The 17822-nt window shown below is 40.2% G+C and overlaps 1 protein-coding gene and 1 long non-coding RNA gene across 17 annotated transcripts in view; one reads left to right on the top strand and one right to left on the bottom strand.

Annotated features, from left to right (window-relative positions):
* Window positions 1-10636, top strand: part of LOC141577972 (uncharacterized) — a 45359-nt gene extending 34723 nt beyond the window's left edge. The window contains exon 3 of the long non-coding RNA XR_012507676.1: window positions 7689-10636. This is a non-coding gene — a long non-coding RNA (uncharacterized LOC141577972). The remainder of the gene's footprint in view (window positions 1-7688) is intronic.
* The window catches only part of LPP (LIM domain containing preferred translocation partner in lipoma), a 629538-nt gene that overhangs the window by 70404 nt on the left and 541312 nt on the right, over window positions 1-17822 (bottom strand). The window lies entirely within an intron of this gene.

Below are 17822 nucleotides of genomic sequence, written 5' to 3' on the forward strand. Positions count from 1 at the left end.
GACACGTGAGTACTTGCTTAGTGGAGGAAATTGCTTTTGAATGCCATACTATTTGGTAAGAAGAAGTCACCTGAAATTACGAACACATGGTTTAAGGCTGGTTGTGGACTAGTGTAAGAACGTAGAAGTCCTGGGCAGACCAGAAAAAAGGGAAGTTTGATTCACAGCCCCCTTCACCGCTTTGCAGGATTTTCTCTGCTGATCTCTCACCAGCTTCTCATAAGAACAATTTGAGGTAGGGTGAGAGTCCTGACAGCAGCAGCAGGTCTGTGAAAGGCTTAAAGCCCTGCCCAGATCCTTCTCTCACGTTTCCCTTCAGAACCAATGCCTTAAGCCCCCGAGAAAAGGCCAGTGAATCCTGCTGCCCTTAGAACACTAGTGAAGACCCACTGTGACTAGGGAAGGAAATAAAATAAGACTCCAGTCCTTGGGGAGAGGCAGGATCATTGAGACAGCCTACTCTTGAGACCCAGAGACACAGCATTTCCCTAAAACTGAGGTTGAAACAGAATGGAGAGCCCTCCCCTGGCTTTATGAACATCAAGTAAAACGTACCAGCAGCCTAGTATTGGGAGAGAGACAAGAGCAAGACTTCTCTGAGGAACAGGCACAAAGAGAAGACCTGAATCTGAGGGTGGGGCAGATATTGAGAAAATCCCTTTAGCAAACCACTCCCCACTGCAAAGACAACATTTGAGGAATTTGAAACCTGTGGTGCACTGAGGGTAACCAAAGCAAAAAACCAAAAAATACCTCAGGCTAACGGCAGCTCATGACTAGATTGACTCAAACACTCTACACTAAAGGCCTAATAGAAGAAGAGACATGCCTATTTACAGGCAGAAAATATACTGGCCAAAGTTTCTACTATCCTAAACAAGACGTCTGGCTTTCAGTAAAAACTTACAATGCATATAAAAAGCAAAAATAACACATTGTCAAGAGACAAAGCAACCAACAGAAACAGATTCAGAACACAGATGTCCGAAGTGTCAGGGAATTTAAAATAACTGATTAACGTTAAAGGCTTTAGTGGAAAAGGCAGAAAACATGCATGATCAACAGACGCAGAACTATGTCCTATGAGATTCTGGTTTGTTGTCTCTTATGAGAATAAAATGAAAGTGCTAGAAATGAGAAACACAGCTTACAACAGGCTCCTGCACACTCTCAACAACTGGGGAAAGAATCATTAAAAAGGTGAAGATAGGTCAGTAGAAATCATACAAACAGAAGGAAAGTGCGCAAAAGAACAAAGCACCAAAGAGCTGTACAATCATATTAAGCGTACATGTAGTTAGAATCTCAGAAGGAGAAGAAAGAGGGAACGAAGCAACACACAAAAATTTGGAGAGATAATGGCTGAGTGTCTCCAAAACTGAGGACAAACAACAAAGTGTAAATCTGAGATCCAAGGAATTAAGGGACCACCAAGCAGGATGTCTATAACAACTAAAACTAAACAAATAAATGAAAAACCCCTATAAACATAACATTTTCAAACTATATTGAAAAACAAAGGAAAAAAAAGTCTTGAAACCAGAGGAGGAAAAATACATACCGCATAGAAAGCAAGAAAAAAAACTGTACAGAGACTTCTTGTCTATGCAAGTGAGAGAATAATGGAGTGACGTCTTCAGAGTGATGAAAGGAAAAACGTTGTCAACATGTCTCTACTCAGTTGAAGTGTCTTTCAAAATGAAGGAGAATTAAAAACTATTTCAGGCAAAAAAAAAAAAAAAAATCAAGAGGGAACTCATTTCCAGCAGACCTACACTGAAAGAAATGTCAGAGGAAGTTCTTCAGGCAGAAGGAATATACCAGACAGAAATCCGGATTTACACACATACAAAAGGAAGAGTGCTAGAAAAGCCTAAATAAATACATTTTTTTCTTATTGTTAATTGCTTTAAAAATTGTCTAAAGCAAAATTAGCAGCAATGTGTTGTGTGTTTACAGTATATCCACAAGTAAAAAGAATGATAAGAGGATAAAAAATGGCAAGGAGAGAGTGGGAATATACTACTGGAAAGTCCTAACACTGTACATATAGTGATATATTATTATTCGAAGGTAGACTCTGATTAACTAAGATGTATGTTGCAAATCAAAGGACAACACTAACATTAAAATCAAGAGTATAAATAATTGAAAAAGAGTAAAAATAAAATAATTGTGAAAAGTGTGCAATCCAAAAAAGGTAGAAAGAGGAAAATAAAAAGAATAGACAGAAAAACATTAAAAAAGGTAACAAAATGGTGAATTTTAATCCAACTATATCATGAATATTAACATACAGGGATTATCAGATTGGATAAAAAAGCAGGACTCAACTATTTGCTGTCTTAAAGTAACCTACTTCAAACATAAAAGCATTGATAAGGAAAAAAGGCTGGAAAAAATACTATGAAAATTAAAGAAATTTATATTAATATGAGAGAGTTCAGAACAAAAATATTTGCAGGATTAAGGAAACACATTATATAATGATAATAAGATCAATTTGAGGGTCAAGAAAGAATAATCCTAAAGTGTATACACTTAACAGCAAGCTTTCAAAATACATTAAACAAAAACTACACAAATAACTGGAGAAATAAATCTACAGTTATAGTCAGAGGTTTCAATACTCCTCTCTCAGTAATTGAATAAGCAGATAGAAAGCCAGTAAGGATAGAAAAAAATGAACAATAATATCAGTCAGTTTAATCTAATTGATATTTATACAACGCTCCACCCAACAATAAGAGAATACAAATACTTTTGAAATGCATAGAACAATCACCAAGACAGAGCACATTCTGAGACATAAAACAAAACCTGACAAATTTAAAAGAACTGAAGTAATACAAAGCATGTTCATCGTCTATAAGGAAATGGACTAGAAGCCATTAACAGAAAGGCAAAGAAAAATAATCCAAATATTTAGAAATTAAATAGTGTACTTCTGAATCACCCATGGGACAAAAGGAAATCATAGGGGAATTGGAAAGTATCTTGAATGAAAATCAAAGCACAACACATCAAAATTTCTAGTAGGCAGTTGAAGTAGTCCTTATCAATTAAATGTTTATATTAGAAAAGACAAAGGACCTCAAATTGATGATTGAAGCTTTAACTTTAAGGAAATAGAGATGTGCAAGTTAAAACCAAGGCAAGAAAGAGAAACAAAATAATAAAGCAGAAATCAATAAAAGTGAGAGCACAAAAACAATAGAGAAAATAAAATATTGATGGAACCAAAAGCTGATTCCTTTGAGAAGAAAAATCAATAAAATTGATAAACTCTATCCAGATTGATCAAGGGAAAAAAATCATATGACACAAATTTAAATATCATGAATGACAGAGAAAACAATACTACAGTTCCTACAGATGCTAAAATAGTAATAGGGAACACTGCAAACCATCATTGTGCTTGTACATGGCAGCCACTTAGATTAAACAGACCAATTTCTTGAGAGATACAAACTGTTAAAGTTCACTTAGAATAAATTAAATTTGTAGATGAAAGTCTTCTAACAAAGAAAATTCCAGGTCCAGATGGCTTCACTAGCAAATTTTGCCAAACATTTAAGGAATAATACCAATTTCCACAAGTTGTTCTAGAATTTAAGAGGAAGTAACACTTGCCAATACCTTTTATGAGACTAGTATTACCCTGATACCAAATCCAGACAACCACATTACTACAACAACAACAACAACAACAACAAACTATACATTAGTATCCATCATGAACAAAGATGCAAAGATCTTTAACAAAGCCAGCAAATTAAATCTACCAATATATTAAATGATTAGTATAACATGACCAAGTGGGGTTAATCTTGGGGACGCAAGGCTAATACGACATTAAACAATTCATCATGACATCATCATATTGATAGGCTATGGGAGAAAAACATCATTGTCATTCCAAATGATGCACAAAATATTTGACAAAATTCAGCACCTTTTCATGATTAAAACTCTCAGAAAACTAGAAACAAAAGAGGACCTCTCTCAACTTGGTAAAGAGTATCCCTTATTCTTAATGGCAAAGGACTCAGAGCTTTCTCCTAAGACTGGGAACAGGCAAGAATGTCCTCTTTTACTATTTCTATTTAACATCTCACTGGAGGTTCTAGCCAGTGCAATAGGACAAGAAACAGAAAAGGCATAGGTTTGAAAGAAAGAAATGAGATGATCTCCTTCACAGAAAATCCCCCCACATTAAAAAAAAAAAAAAGCTATTAGAATTAATAAACTAGTTAATAAGGTCACAGAATACAGAGTCAATATACAAAACCAATCTTATCTTCCACACACAGCTCAAAGTTCGTCTTCTCAAGTCTGACTCTGACCACCTAGTTAAAAATTGCAACCTCCACCTGTACTGCATTCTTGATTCCCCTCACCCTGCTTCCCCCCCGGCCCTTTCCATTGCATATATCATTTTCAAATATGCTACATAATTTACTTTCATGTTAGGTTTATCATGTGTTGTATGTTTTTCTCTGTTGGAATGTAAGAACCAGGAGCACAGAGGTTTCTGCTGTTTTATCCTCTGATGCATTCAAAGACCTTGGAATATCTGCTGAAAGAACTGAATGAGTAATTGGGAAGTAACTGTAGATAACTATTTTTTAAAGGAATAAAGAAGATTTTTGAGTATGCAAGAGTAAATTATCTTGTAATAAAAATATCCACCACTTTCCCATTTTAAAAATCTGTGTTAAATACGTCTTTGAATAAGTCTGTTGCACAAAGTCTTATTTAATGAATAAACTGGTATAAAAGAGTCCTGTAGATGACTGTAGAAATTAGCCCCTTCTTAAATGAACGAACACAGAAAGAAGCAGTCAAAAGAATGCCCTTAGGCTACTACCTGGACCATTTAGAGTTATTATTCCACTCTTATTTTGGAGAGAATAAAAGAGTGAAAGTCATAGCTACATCTTTCTTTGTATATTTTTTTCTTTCAAATCTTAAAAAAAAAAGGCTAGGAAAAATCAAGCCCATTTCAGAGGAGATTAGTGCTAAAATATCAATGCAGTCTGCATGATATGGGAATATATTAAAAACCAAACACATTTAATTACTGCAGTTACTGTTCAAATGCGCAATCCTTCTTTCAACACCACAATAAAGGGTAATAGGTACTTGGATTATTCCTCACAGTTTTCTAAGGTGCTATGCTATTCACAAAAGGCAAGAACATTCATCACGCCTCCACTTTACCCTCGTCTGGATGATAATGCGTGCATTAGTGCTCTCACTGAAAGGGAGAGAAAAGAACAGAGGTCTAGAGATGTTAAGATCTGTCCAAGATTAACCAGCAGAGAACGGCAAAACGGGGAAAGGTACACTGCAACAGGGGTCAGGATACCAACGACCTGGGGCCACTCTGGTATTAACTAGCTGAGGGCCCTCAAAGATTCTCTCTCCACTTACAGAACTGAAGGCTTAGCCCAAATCAGCTACTCACAACTAGACGGCAGGTTTCTGCTATGCCTTGAGTCAGCAGAGTCCTCAGATGAATGAATGCATCATCTATGGACTAAGTAGAGTACCAGATAATAAATAAATAAAATAATAATATTAAGGCCTGAGCATTGTCTGTAGCCACATGCATACATCTAGCTTCAAATATATGTTGAAGTTATTATGAAGAATAAAATGCTTATTAGCATAAGGATTAGGGACTTCATGACAGCTACCCGTCAGCATGTTATGTGCATCAACATATATTAACAGTAGAGTTTGCATGACCGAGGTGTTTGTAATAAAACTGGAACTTAGTGTTCACTCTCTATGGGCTCGTCTAATTTGAAAATGCTTAAGTTGTAGAGCCTGAGACAATCACTTTATGACAATTCTAGGGCTCTTTCTGTTGCAGAAGTGTTTTTTCAATATGTTTTTAGCCCCAGGAGCCTTTTAAAAAAATCTCAAGCCCCAAGTGCCACATGAAATGCAAGTAATAATTGGGTACTCTGTCTGGTCAGTGTTTCTGTGTGGTGGAGTAAGAAGAGACAGGTAGGGCCCTGGAGAGCAGGCCAGCCAGGCCTCCTCTCCCCATCTCAGGCCCTTCTCCAAGGAACCCACAGGGCTCTGTGGACCAGCTTCAAAATAACCAATGACAAGGGTTAAAATTCATATAACTTCTGGCATGCCAATTAAAAAAAAAAAAAAAAAGAAAAAAAGGACAAAGGATGTTAATAGGCAGGTGGCCACTAAGCATTTGAAATGATGCTAAACCCACTAAAAATGACACACATGAAAGGGAAAACAAGAGAATCCGATCTGGAGGATAGAAATTCAAAAGGCGAACATGTACAAGGTCAGTGAGGGTGTGTGGAATCAGATATTCTCACATTCTACGGAGAAGAATGAACCGGGACCTCCCTTTTTGGAAGACTACTTCAGAAGGGATCAAAATGGAAAGGCACATACACTTTAGACACAGCAAGTTCATTCTAGAAATCTATTCCACACAAGGCCTCAAACTTGCATACAGATAATTGCACAAGGATATCTGTTTTTAATGGCAAAAATGGAAGCAGTGTAAATATCCATCAGCAGAAAAATGGCTAAGTTATGGTGCGTGCAGCTTATGAAATACTACAGTACCATTACAAAGACAAAGGTAGACATGTATGTTACTACTACTTTTGGATAGATATAAAAAATACATTGTTGGGGAAAAGCAGAAGTGAGATGTAGTATATACTACGTCTCTCTGTGTGAATACATATGTACACATCTGAGTTTATAATGAATAAAAAATTCTGGACTCTGGAAGTACATACACAGAACTGTTAACAATGGCTTCTTCTAGGGAGAGGAGTTGGGAAGAATTCCACTTTTTATTTCAGATATTTCTGCAGAATCTGATTTTTTTTACTAAAAGATCAATTACTTTTACAATTGAAAAAAATAATTCTACTGTATAGCATGCTGCCTTTCTACATAAAAATTGCTTCAATGAAGAAATATTAACCTAAATTATACATGAAGTGCAAAAGACTGTTCTAAACCCCACTTCTATACCCTTTTGCTGACAAAGTCTGTAAAATGAAGGTGGCAGGCACACTTTATGGGAATCTCAGCCCTCTGCGCATTCTGAGACAGGAAACATTAAACACTTCTATGATGGAAAGAAAAAGGATCTCAACAAGAATAAAAGGGACTCAGTGGCCTTAATAAAGACCTTCTTTAAAACAGCAAGGCACTATTAAAATAATAAGGCGAAGAGGGGTAGAAATGGAAGGCGTGAGGGGTGGAGCCCGGAAGTTTGTAGTGACCCTCATGTCATGTTTCTACAACTCTTCATGACGAACATCTCTGAGAAAAACAGGATCAGTGTTCAAGCCCATAAAAAGAGGGGTTTAAGTTTTAAGCGGTTTTTTATCCGTTGTGAATACAAAGGTTAAATGGGTATTAAAAGAGCTGTAATTCTTTCTGATGAAATTTTTACCCAGAGCTAGAGGAAGATGTCCAAGATGAAGTAAAGACTTTATAAACAGTTACAGAAGATGTTGTGAGAGTTAAAAAAAAAAAAACTCCCTGGTTGAGAGGGAGCTCTTATTTATTAATTTTTTCAGCTAAAGGTGATGTTATAAAATTGGAACCTTCTCGCTGTGCCAGACTGAAGGAAAACCTGTTAAAAGGCAGTTGACTAATTCTGGATTTTTTTTTTTTTCTAGAGAAGACTTGGCTTACACTGAAGGGGGAAGAAGCAAAACAGCTACACACATGAAGCTGAACTGGCAATTAAATAATTATTCATCACAAATGGTTAATCACCCTTCTAAGTAAAGAGGGTGGAAACCCAACCGCAGCTGTATTTTAACATACTGAGCAAGAACATTCACTAGCAAGTGACAGCATTCATAAAACCTAAACCTGCAGAGGCTTCCTAGAGGTGAAGTCTCTCTTGTCCTAAGCATCCTTCCCTTATTTCAATTCGGCATCTTCCCACTTGGGCTGCCCCAGTGATGGTAAGCGCTTGTCCCATGTCAGCGAGCAGCTACTTCAGGGTCTCGTGAAAGTATTCCTTGACAACAGGAGCTGTATCTTCTGTTTCTGCCATTTCTCTGAGTAGTATTTCAAAGCAGCTAAATCTTACGCTTTAAGAGGCACACAAAAGAACTGGAGCCTGTCCAGGGCAGAGAGCCTAAGACGAACACAGGAAAAGAGCAGAAAATCTGACCTGTGAGGAAAGAATGGATGGACTTGGGCTATTTGCCCTGCAGAGAAGGCAGTGCAGGAAGGAACTGAGATTTATCTTCAGATGTCTGGGAGAGTGAACAGACTTTATTATGCCCCTGGACAGGGCTAGATTTAGGAGTTGCATTGTCTATTCGAGTGATAATTCAGCATGGAAAAAAGTATCAAGAAAGCAGTGTCAAGACCACAGGTCCCAGAGTCTGACTGCCAGGAGTTTGAGTTCCACCACCCCTAATATCCATGCCAACTTTGGACAAATTACTAAGTATTTCTAAGTCTCAGTTTTCTATTCTATAAAATAGGATGGATTGGAGTACCCACCGCATGGGATGAAATGCACCATGTAAGTGTTTACTGAATATTAAAATTCTTATTATTAACACATAAACATAAACATTAGACACCAACCACAGATGCATCAGTGTAAGCAGGATATAAAGTACCCTTTCTAAGTATCTCCTCTAGGTAAGCCCCACACCAGGAGTTCTCCTGTAAGTCTTCTCATCTATTCCTTACCACTGAGGTTCCCCTAGTGAGGAACTTAGGGGGTTTAGATAGGTTAAGAGTCTTGTCCAAGGCCACAAATACATGCTTTAATCACAGAACTCTATTTGAACTGAATTCTTACTGACCTCAAAACACTTTTTCCCACTAGAAGGAGCTCTAGGAAACACAAACACGAGGATAAGTTACAGGCCCTTCTCTCAAAAGCTGCTCTTACGGAGAATGTAAGACATACACACATAAATGCATACAAACGCGTAAGTACACAGATGAAGACAAGCCGCATCACAACGTGAGCGGGAGAAGGAGCAGTTACTTCCCCTGGTGAGAGAAAAGGGGACTTCCGGGATGCGGCGGCACCGCAGCGGGCCATGTAAGATTTCGACAAAAGACGAGGGGAAGGGCAATTAAATGCTGGGCACAGAATGAACAAAAGCACAGGGTCAGAAAACGGTGAGCTTTTTTGAGGAATAAAAGCAGGTCAGGATGGCTGGAGTGTAAGATCTGTGAGATGAGATGAGACTGGATAATTCAGTTCACGTGCAAGGTTTTAACCTCCCCAACTCTTCCATATCTAGTAGAAGTCTAGAAGATCCCATGAGTTTAACCTTTAGGCAACATTTAATCTGTAGAAACGAACAGTCATCAGGCAGCGCAGACAAGATGGACTGGGTTAACGGCAACACGTCTTACCACCGTTTAATCACCATGAACCTCAATCCTCTATAACAGGAAGTATTACTATGTGTGAATCGTAGTACACAGGATGCGCCAGCTCATGTATTAAATTGGGGAAGAACACGCAATCGCTTGACCACGCTTTTCTAGCAAATCCAGGACAGAGACAGCCTTCGTGTGTCCTGTCAGTTTCTGTCTTCCCCGGCTTCGTTACATCACCAAAGCCCACACTCCCCAGTAGAGCCCAGGGTTATATTTTCAAGAAAAATAGTTGAAGGCAATTCCTTCAAGCAGCTTTTCCATTCAGTGGCAGGAGAATAAAATAAACAAATTTGTTGTCAGGGAAGATTTTGTGGAGATGAGAGACTTGTGCTCCAATTTTAAAGTTAATTGAAGTTTTAGAAGGAAAAGAAAGGTCATCTCAGTGGGGAGAAAAAAGGCTAAAGAATAAGTGGCCTGGTTCAATCAGAAGGGATGTTTTTAAGATGATGGAGAAGGGAGAGCTACAATTGGGATCTGCGGGGAGAAATGGAAAGTATACCAGACTAGGAATCAGAAGGCTGTAATCTAGACCCATTTCTGGAAATAACTGGAAAGTTGCTGATAAGATGGAACTGGCTGGCAATGGGAAGGAAGGCCTGGGCATATGACTCCAAATCCAATGCGTCTTTCTACTGAGTCATGTAGCAGAAAATGCAGGTATGGATCACACTTGGAAGAGGGAAAACCTTTCACTTTTGAGGTGGTGCTCTTAACGAAGCCATGTTTCCTTCAAGCTTGTCTTCTTCTCAGCTCTAGGAAACGATGAGGGGGGTTGGAGAGATGGAGATTACAAGACGTGTGGCTAAAAACCACAGCACTTAGGGGAAAGGTACCACCATTTACTGACTCATCACATTGCTTCCATATCTCCCCTATTGCCAAAGACCTTTCAGGAAACGCCAGTGACGGATGAGTGGTGTAAGAAGTAATGAAATGGCTGGGCTTCCCTTTACTTTTGGGAGAATGGCCAAAATCCTTAGCATGGCCCAAGTCCCTCATGGTCTAGCTCTGAAAACTCATCTTACATCATGCTTCTCCCTCGGCCTCTGAGCTCTAACCACGCTGGCCTCTTTCAGCTCCCCAAGTCAGCAGGCTCTGCCGTCTGAGATGGCTAAACCCTGCTCAGGCCTCCTGGCTCAGTGAAGAAGCACTTCCTCAGGAATGCTTTCTTGACCCCTCCATCTAGGTCAGGCTCCTTTGTTTTAATTCTTTTAAGACAATATTCTTCTAAAGCACTCTGCCCACTGCCCTTAATAGAACACAAACTTCCTGAGAGCAGGCTGCTTGTGTGCTTTTGCTCACCACCGAATATCCAGTCGCTGACGTGTGGTGGGCATTCCTCTAATGTTTGTTGAATAACTAAACAAACACTGTGAATACGGTACATCCTCCAATTGTAGACATGGAGGAGTGAGAGGTTAAATGATCTAGGTTTTCAATCAGACCAAGTTAGAAAACACAGAGAGGAATCAAAATAAATTGTATTGTGGAATGTGTCTTTTACATACTTTGTTAAGCTAAATCACCCACCGTGGATTTGGAAAATTCCAGGAAAGTATACCGATGATGATGATGTTGAAAGCATGGCAGAGCCTAGCTAGATGTACACCAGACCACTTCCTCTTCTTTTGGTGCACACAGTGGCTACATTTCCAAGCATTCTTTGCAACTGTAGCCAAATGACTGAGTTGGAATGTGAGTAGAAAGGAACATTATACCACATTTCCCAGTCTGGTCCATAAGCACCCTCACCACCAGCACAGGAGATCCTCAGTGCTCTCTTCTCTCATCTGCCAGATGCAGGGAATCTAGCACAGGACCCACCAACTCTAGGGAATGGTGGAGCCGGTAGATGGAATAAGGCAGAGCCCCCGATTCCCCAAATGGAAAGCACCTGCCAAGTACCTGAGAGAGATAAACAAATCACTGAGATTCGGGGGTTTATTGGCTACAGCAGTCAGCATTATTTGCCCAAACTGATACATAAGGCATGACATTAAGAAAATTATATTTTTCGAGTTATCTTTCTCCATAATATTTGAGGTGAAAACATAAGAGTAGATTTCAAATCTGCTTTTTTTTTAGTAAAAAAATTTTTTTATGGACGTATAGTTGATTCACAATGTGTGAGTTTCTGGTGTAGAACATAGTGATTCAGTTATACATATATATTTTCTTCATATTCTTTTTCATTATAGGGTTATTAAAGATATTGAATATACTTCTAACCTGGCTTTTCTGCCCAGTTCTACTGTTCCACTTTTCCAATGGCTGTAGATTCCCAGGACTGGACACAATCTTAAGGCCATTCTGTCTGACTCCGAGCCAATGCAGAAAGCAATCCTTATTATCACAGATTATCAATAGCCTTAGCCTAAGACTTTCATAAGAGAGAATGCAAGAGGACCCCTTGAGGTGGCTCTTCTCAGCCTGTATTAATTGTTAAAAAATTCTTTCCTATGCTGAACCCCAAAACTCCTCTATGGCGTTTTCCAATGAATTTATTCTTTCGATACTTAAAAGAAATGGGTTTTAAAACTCTGATGCTCCTCCTTCGCTTCTAATATAAATCCAGCTAAACATAAATTGGGAGGAAGATAAAGTGGTAGGGGACAACCAGGTCACTTAAACTACAGTTGCAGAATATGCCAGAAAATTTAAGAAAAGAAATCAAAATTCGCCTGTTAAGCTGGTGGTATTTGGGAACTTACTTGCAAATGAGTCGTTAAATACCTTATATGATATTTGATTATTAAGTAATTTGAAGTAATAGATTGCCAATGCTTGGGCCTGACTTTTAAATATTCTGATTTCATTCTGGAATGGGACTTAGCGTCAGTTTAAAAAAATTACCTAATTTTTTAATGATTCTAATGCACAGCCCGAGCTGATAAATGGTGAGATACATCTCTACCTACCAACTATCAGTATAAATTATCTACATAGCCATACTGCTGGGAGTAACATGTAAGACCGCTTACAAAGATTCCTGTCCAAAACAGCCCCTAAATTAAGGGTAGATTCAGCACCTGAAGAAAAGAAAAGAATACTTTCTTGCCATGATTTTCACTTATTATTCAGGCGCCCTAGATTGGAGGCTGACGATGAGTCTTAATGAGATGAGAAAGGCCTGGCTGGAGGTTAGCTAAGACAAGGACTTGTCCCGCAAACCATCTCCAGAGGAAATTATGCCAACAAGTCATTTTACGTATTGCCAAGGAGAAGCCCAGAGCTCTTCATTGACAAGAGATGTGAGCTCCAGGAGGGCAAGGACCAGTGTACCTTGCTCCTGGCTCTATTCCAACACCCACAATACTGGCCCCCAAGCACCTAAGGGTGCAAAGTCTTTTTACAGGTTCTTTGAATGATATTGAACCCAGTTGGATAAGAGACTAGAAAAGCTGCCACTCACTCACAGGGGAAGAAGACGGCTTCCAAGAGAGCTGGACGCCCCTTTGCTAATTATTAAAGCTCACATGGCCCAGACGAGCAGGCTCACTTAAAGGGCGGGCTGGTGATTATTATGGCTTCAGGACATCAGGGAAATGATAGGCTACATCCCGCATTCTGGGCCTTGATTTTGTTATCAGCACAATGGAAAAGGGAGACTTGAGTCCTTTATCTTTTTAATCTCGTCCTCCTGGAGTTCTAAATACAGAGAAACATCTCTGTGCCTCTGACTGCTGTCTGCCAGCCCCTCTGACGCTGACAGCCACCACAGCTGGGCTCGCTGTGATGTGGACCAGTGCCCACCAGAGGGACTAGAGGCACACTCACTCACAGTCCACGGCCCTGACTTCCTCCCCTCTACAGAAGCTTCAAGATGCTGTGGCTTCTACTCTCTATAAAAATCTTCCCTTGCATCAGAAAGTGAGGAAGTTTTAAACTAAAGGTAGTGTCACTTTTATCTTACACTATAGATACAGCTAATACTTGAACGCGTTGTCTCATGAATCCCAGACGTCTACCTGTGCATATGGGAGGTATGGGCTATGGGAGATCTGTGTATTCCAGAGACCTTGTTAGCAGGTTAGGGTGACTGAGCAGAGGAACTTACTTTGATTTTACTTGATTTCTGATTTCAACACATATTATGAGTGACTGGGGAAGAGGAGGGTCAAATTCATCTAATCTATTCTTCTTTGCTTTTGGCTATTTCTCCTCTGCCTCGGAGTCAGCCAGGTAGGTTTCTTTACTCCTAGAAGAAATCTGTGAACTTTTAGATGGTTTCCACTGTACTGTGTTGGAGAAGTTGGTCCTGCCAGAGGAACTGAAGCCCTTCAGAAGAAGAGGGAACAAGCCACTCTAAGATCCTGCCAGTGCAAATCTGAATTCTTACCATTTAGTAAGAGGTTTACTGAAACCCTAGACAGAAAGGTAGGATTCATGGGCCCCACTTCTCACCAGTGACAACACCGGTAACTCCCAGTACAACCCAAGGTGGAGGCAACGAGCTTGCACTGGGTGGGAGGAAGAAGTTATTACGGTGCCACTCTCCAGAATCATAAATAATGACTGGCACATAATGAATCCACCAGATTGGAGCAGAAACCGTGCAAGATGGAGGACAATTCTCAAAGTGAGAACAATACCAAGTATTCTATCTCTTCCCCATTAAAATCTTGAAAGACTTTAAATTGTCAACTCCTATCCCGTCCTGAAAACTATGAGAATATACAGGATGAGGCTGGGCACAGTGCTTGGGCCAAAGGAACAGAACAAGAGGAAGGCAGTGGGAGAGAACCAATGCAGGAGCAGAAGGAGGGTGCCTGGGCTCAGAAGACGTGTCTTGTCTGGGACATTCATTCAGTTCACGCTGATACAGCATCTTCATGTGTCAGGCACCAGGTCATGACAGGGGATATGACAGAGCCTTCAATACATCCAGAGGACAGAAACCTTCCCCGTGTCAAAGGATAGGATGCAGACAAGCACAGCTCAAATCCAGACTAAAAAGTAATGGGTGCTCTGAAGGGAGACCCAGGGTGCTATGAACTGCACAGATCAGCAGGACAAAACAGCCTTGAGAGGCAGGCAGACTCCATGGAGGAAGTGAAAAGCCAGCTGAGACTTGAAGCACGGGATGGGGAAGAGCACCACAGACAGAAAAAGACTGTGCACCAAGGGCTGGGGGTGGACCGACCACGGTGCCCCGGGAAAACTGCAAGCAGCCCAGTGTGATGAGGGTGCAGAGTGACGGAGTGAGACTGGAGAGCTACAAAAGGTCTGTTGTATCTCAGCCACGTCGTCGCAGGAGCACACTCATTCAAGTGTGACCGGCTCAAGGCCAGTGACAAAAGGGCACGTGAACAAGCACATTAAAATATGTTAAGGAGCTTGGCTTTTATATGTAGAATAACTAGGGACAGGTAGCACTGGGAAGAGGAACCCACTGAAGGGTTTGAAATAGGGGAGTAACGTGACGAAGCCTGAATTTTAGAAAGGTTATTCGTTCTTCCACCAGGAAGATATTCTGGAGTAGGGAGCAAGCACACAAATCTAGGTGGCCAAGGGGCCAGAGGGAGCAAAGAGTGGATGGGCACTCATTTGTTTCAGATGCAGGGCCTTGATCCGCAGGAGGCTGGTGTTGAGAGGTGATGGGTGGCCCTCCCACTCTGAGGCCTCGCGCCATGAACGCTGACAGGTCACCAGGGGCAGGAAAGGCCGAAGATCAGTCACCTGCTTGCTGTTATGGGTGAAGGTGGGAATTCCGACTTGCTGAGTGGGATTATTAATTTTTTTTACTTTAAAAGTCATATTAATCTAAAGTTTCCAAAGCAGTTGTTATTTGTCTTTTAGGTTTTTCTATTTGGAGGCAATTATATTGAGCAAACCAATGAAAACCACAATAGCTCACTGAAATAAGAGAAATTGTCTAAGCTGGATGATAGCTTTTCAAATTTTTATATGTATACACATGTATACTCATTGAAAAGTCAAATTGTTATAGAAGGACATAAAGTGAAAAAACCCCATCCCAGAAGTAACCACCAAAAAGGGTTGACAATTCCTACAATTCCTCTATGCTTGTACAAATGTGGTGAGTGTGTGGGTGCACATGGACACACGTACACATTAACATATAAGCATCCTTTTAAAAAGTTTTTCTTTAAACACAAATCAGATCCTTTATGTACCGTTCTGCTCCTTGTTTTTTCTTAAACTAGTTTTTCTTGAGTATTTTTTTATAGTACATATAGATTTACCTTGTTTTTCTAGTAGCCACCATGTTACTTTATAAATTTGCCATATATTATTTATTTTGTATTTATTTATTTATTTCTAGGGGCGATAATTAGGTGTTTGTTTATTTATTTATTTTTAATGGAGAGTCTGGGGATTGAACCCAGGACCTCATGCATGCTAAGCACGCACTCTACCACTGAGCTATACCCTTCCCACCTCTTATTTATTTTGTAATTGTATTTAAGTAATCTCTCCAACTTTACAAACAATGCCGCAGTGTGTATTATTGACCAGGTATTGCCAGTGCCCTTGTGCAAATCTATCAAAAAGCATACTGTTTGAAATTAAATCATAGTGTCAAAATATGGGTACAATTAAAATTTTGAAAGATAGTACTAAATTTTGTTTCCAAAAGATTGTATCAATTTGTACTCCAATCAAAAACATATGAGAGTATGTGTTCCCCACACCTTTGCCCAAACCAGATATTAAAGTTGTAAATCGTGGCCATTCTGATAAGGGAAAAATGATATTTAAAACTGCATTTCTTTAACTACAATAAAGCTGAACATCTTTTCATAGATTTCGTAGTTATTTTTATTGCCTCTTCTACAAATTGCCATTGATGTCCTCACTCTTTTTGTCTAATGGATAATGCTTTTAAGTCAATTTTCATGGGATTTTTATACATAATCAAAATTACTGGCTCCACATGAACAAGTCACTAAGCCTCCGTTTCCAAAGGTGAGGCTTAAATGAGATAACAAATATGAAAGCACACTGAGAACCATGAAGCACAGCAGACACGTAATTCTTGTATTTTACAAGATTTCAGGGGGGAGGGTACAGCTCAGTGGTAGAGTGTGTGCTGAGCATGTGTGAGGTCCTGGGTTCAATCCTCATTACCTCCATTCAAACAAACAAACAAACAAACAGATAAACCTAATTACCTCCCCCAAATCCCTCCAAAATAAATAAGTTATATTAAACCGAAAAAAAAAATGACATTAAAAAAAAAGATTTCTTCACTGGAGTGTTTCACTGCACATACATAACTTGGCCACATGATGGGACACAATGAGATAGGTGTTTAGACATCCTTTAAAGGGACAGGCATGGTCAGTCAATTACTCCAGGTTAATTGCAGCCCCCCAGTCAGTGTACAGACAGTTGGACCCAGCTTTCCTGATTTCTAGTTCGGTGTACTTTCCACTACGCTAGACGTGTCATAATAACTATTAAAAAACAATAATAACAAAAGACTCACTGTGGATGGGGTAACACATTTGGTGAAGTAACCACGGGGGTTGGAGGGACCACCAACGGGGAGGACCAGCAGGCCCTACTGCGATGAGCCAGTCCCCAGAGCTGCAGCCACAGAAACAGAGAAGGCGCTCCAAAGACTCACGATGCTGACACTGTCAGCACTGGCAGACCCTGAGTCATTCTGGTCTATACAGTGTAGGAGAGAACTTGCAAAAGCACTTGAGAAGAGTGCTGGCAAGACTGAGAGGAAATGACTAAGAGGTTTGGAAATCAGGGGCCGTGCAGCAGGGAATCATTTATCCCAGGGCTGCCCCTTCAGCGCTTATGCGGATGGCTTTGGAGCCAGTGATCTCATCTTTGTTCAGTTCAGTCCAGCCTATTGGTCAAAAAGCACTTATCGAGTGTTTTCTATAGGATGCAATGAGGAACAAGATATCACCCCTGCCCTTTGGGGGAGCTTATAGCTAATACATAGATAATTTAAATACAATCTTCTAAGAGGTAGGGTAGGGATAAAGCAGGAGATGCTGTCACAGTGCATGGGGGGAGCAGAGGGAGGCCAAGGTATGAGGATCACATTCACTTTTGAGGGAAGTCATGTCTAATGAAGGCTTAAGGAGGAGTATTTTCGGCTAGGTGATGGAGATGGAAGTGAGAAAGTCATGTATTCCAAGAAGGGAAAGTATTTGCTCAGCCCCCAGGTAAGAGACAGCTTCCCTGTCTTGGGAGCGAGCGTGTGTGTGTCTGTGTGTGTGTCTGTGGCACGTGTTCGTGTGTGCAAGTGGCTATGGGCGTGTTGCATGCCGGTCTGAGGAGTGTGAACTTCATCGTTCACACACAGGCAGTGAAAACTCACCGAAGGATTCTGAAGGTAGATATAAAGAAAACTAAAATGTTCTATCAGGATTTGGTGAGCCAGGGGGTAAGAGGAGAGA

This window comes from Camelus bactrianus, chromosome 1, assembly GCF_048773025.1.
Source record: "Camelus bactrianus isolate YW-2024 breed Bactrian camel chromosome 1, ASM4877302v1, whole genome shotgun sequence".
NCBI lineage: Eukaryota > Metazoa > Chordata > Mammalia > Artiodactyla > Camelidae > Camelus > Camelus bactrianus.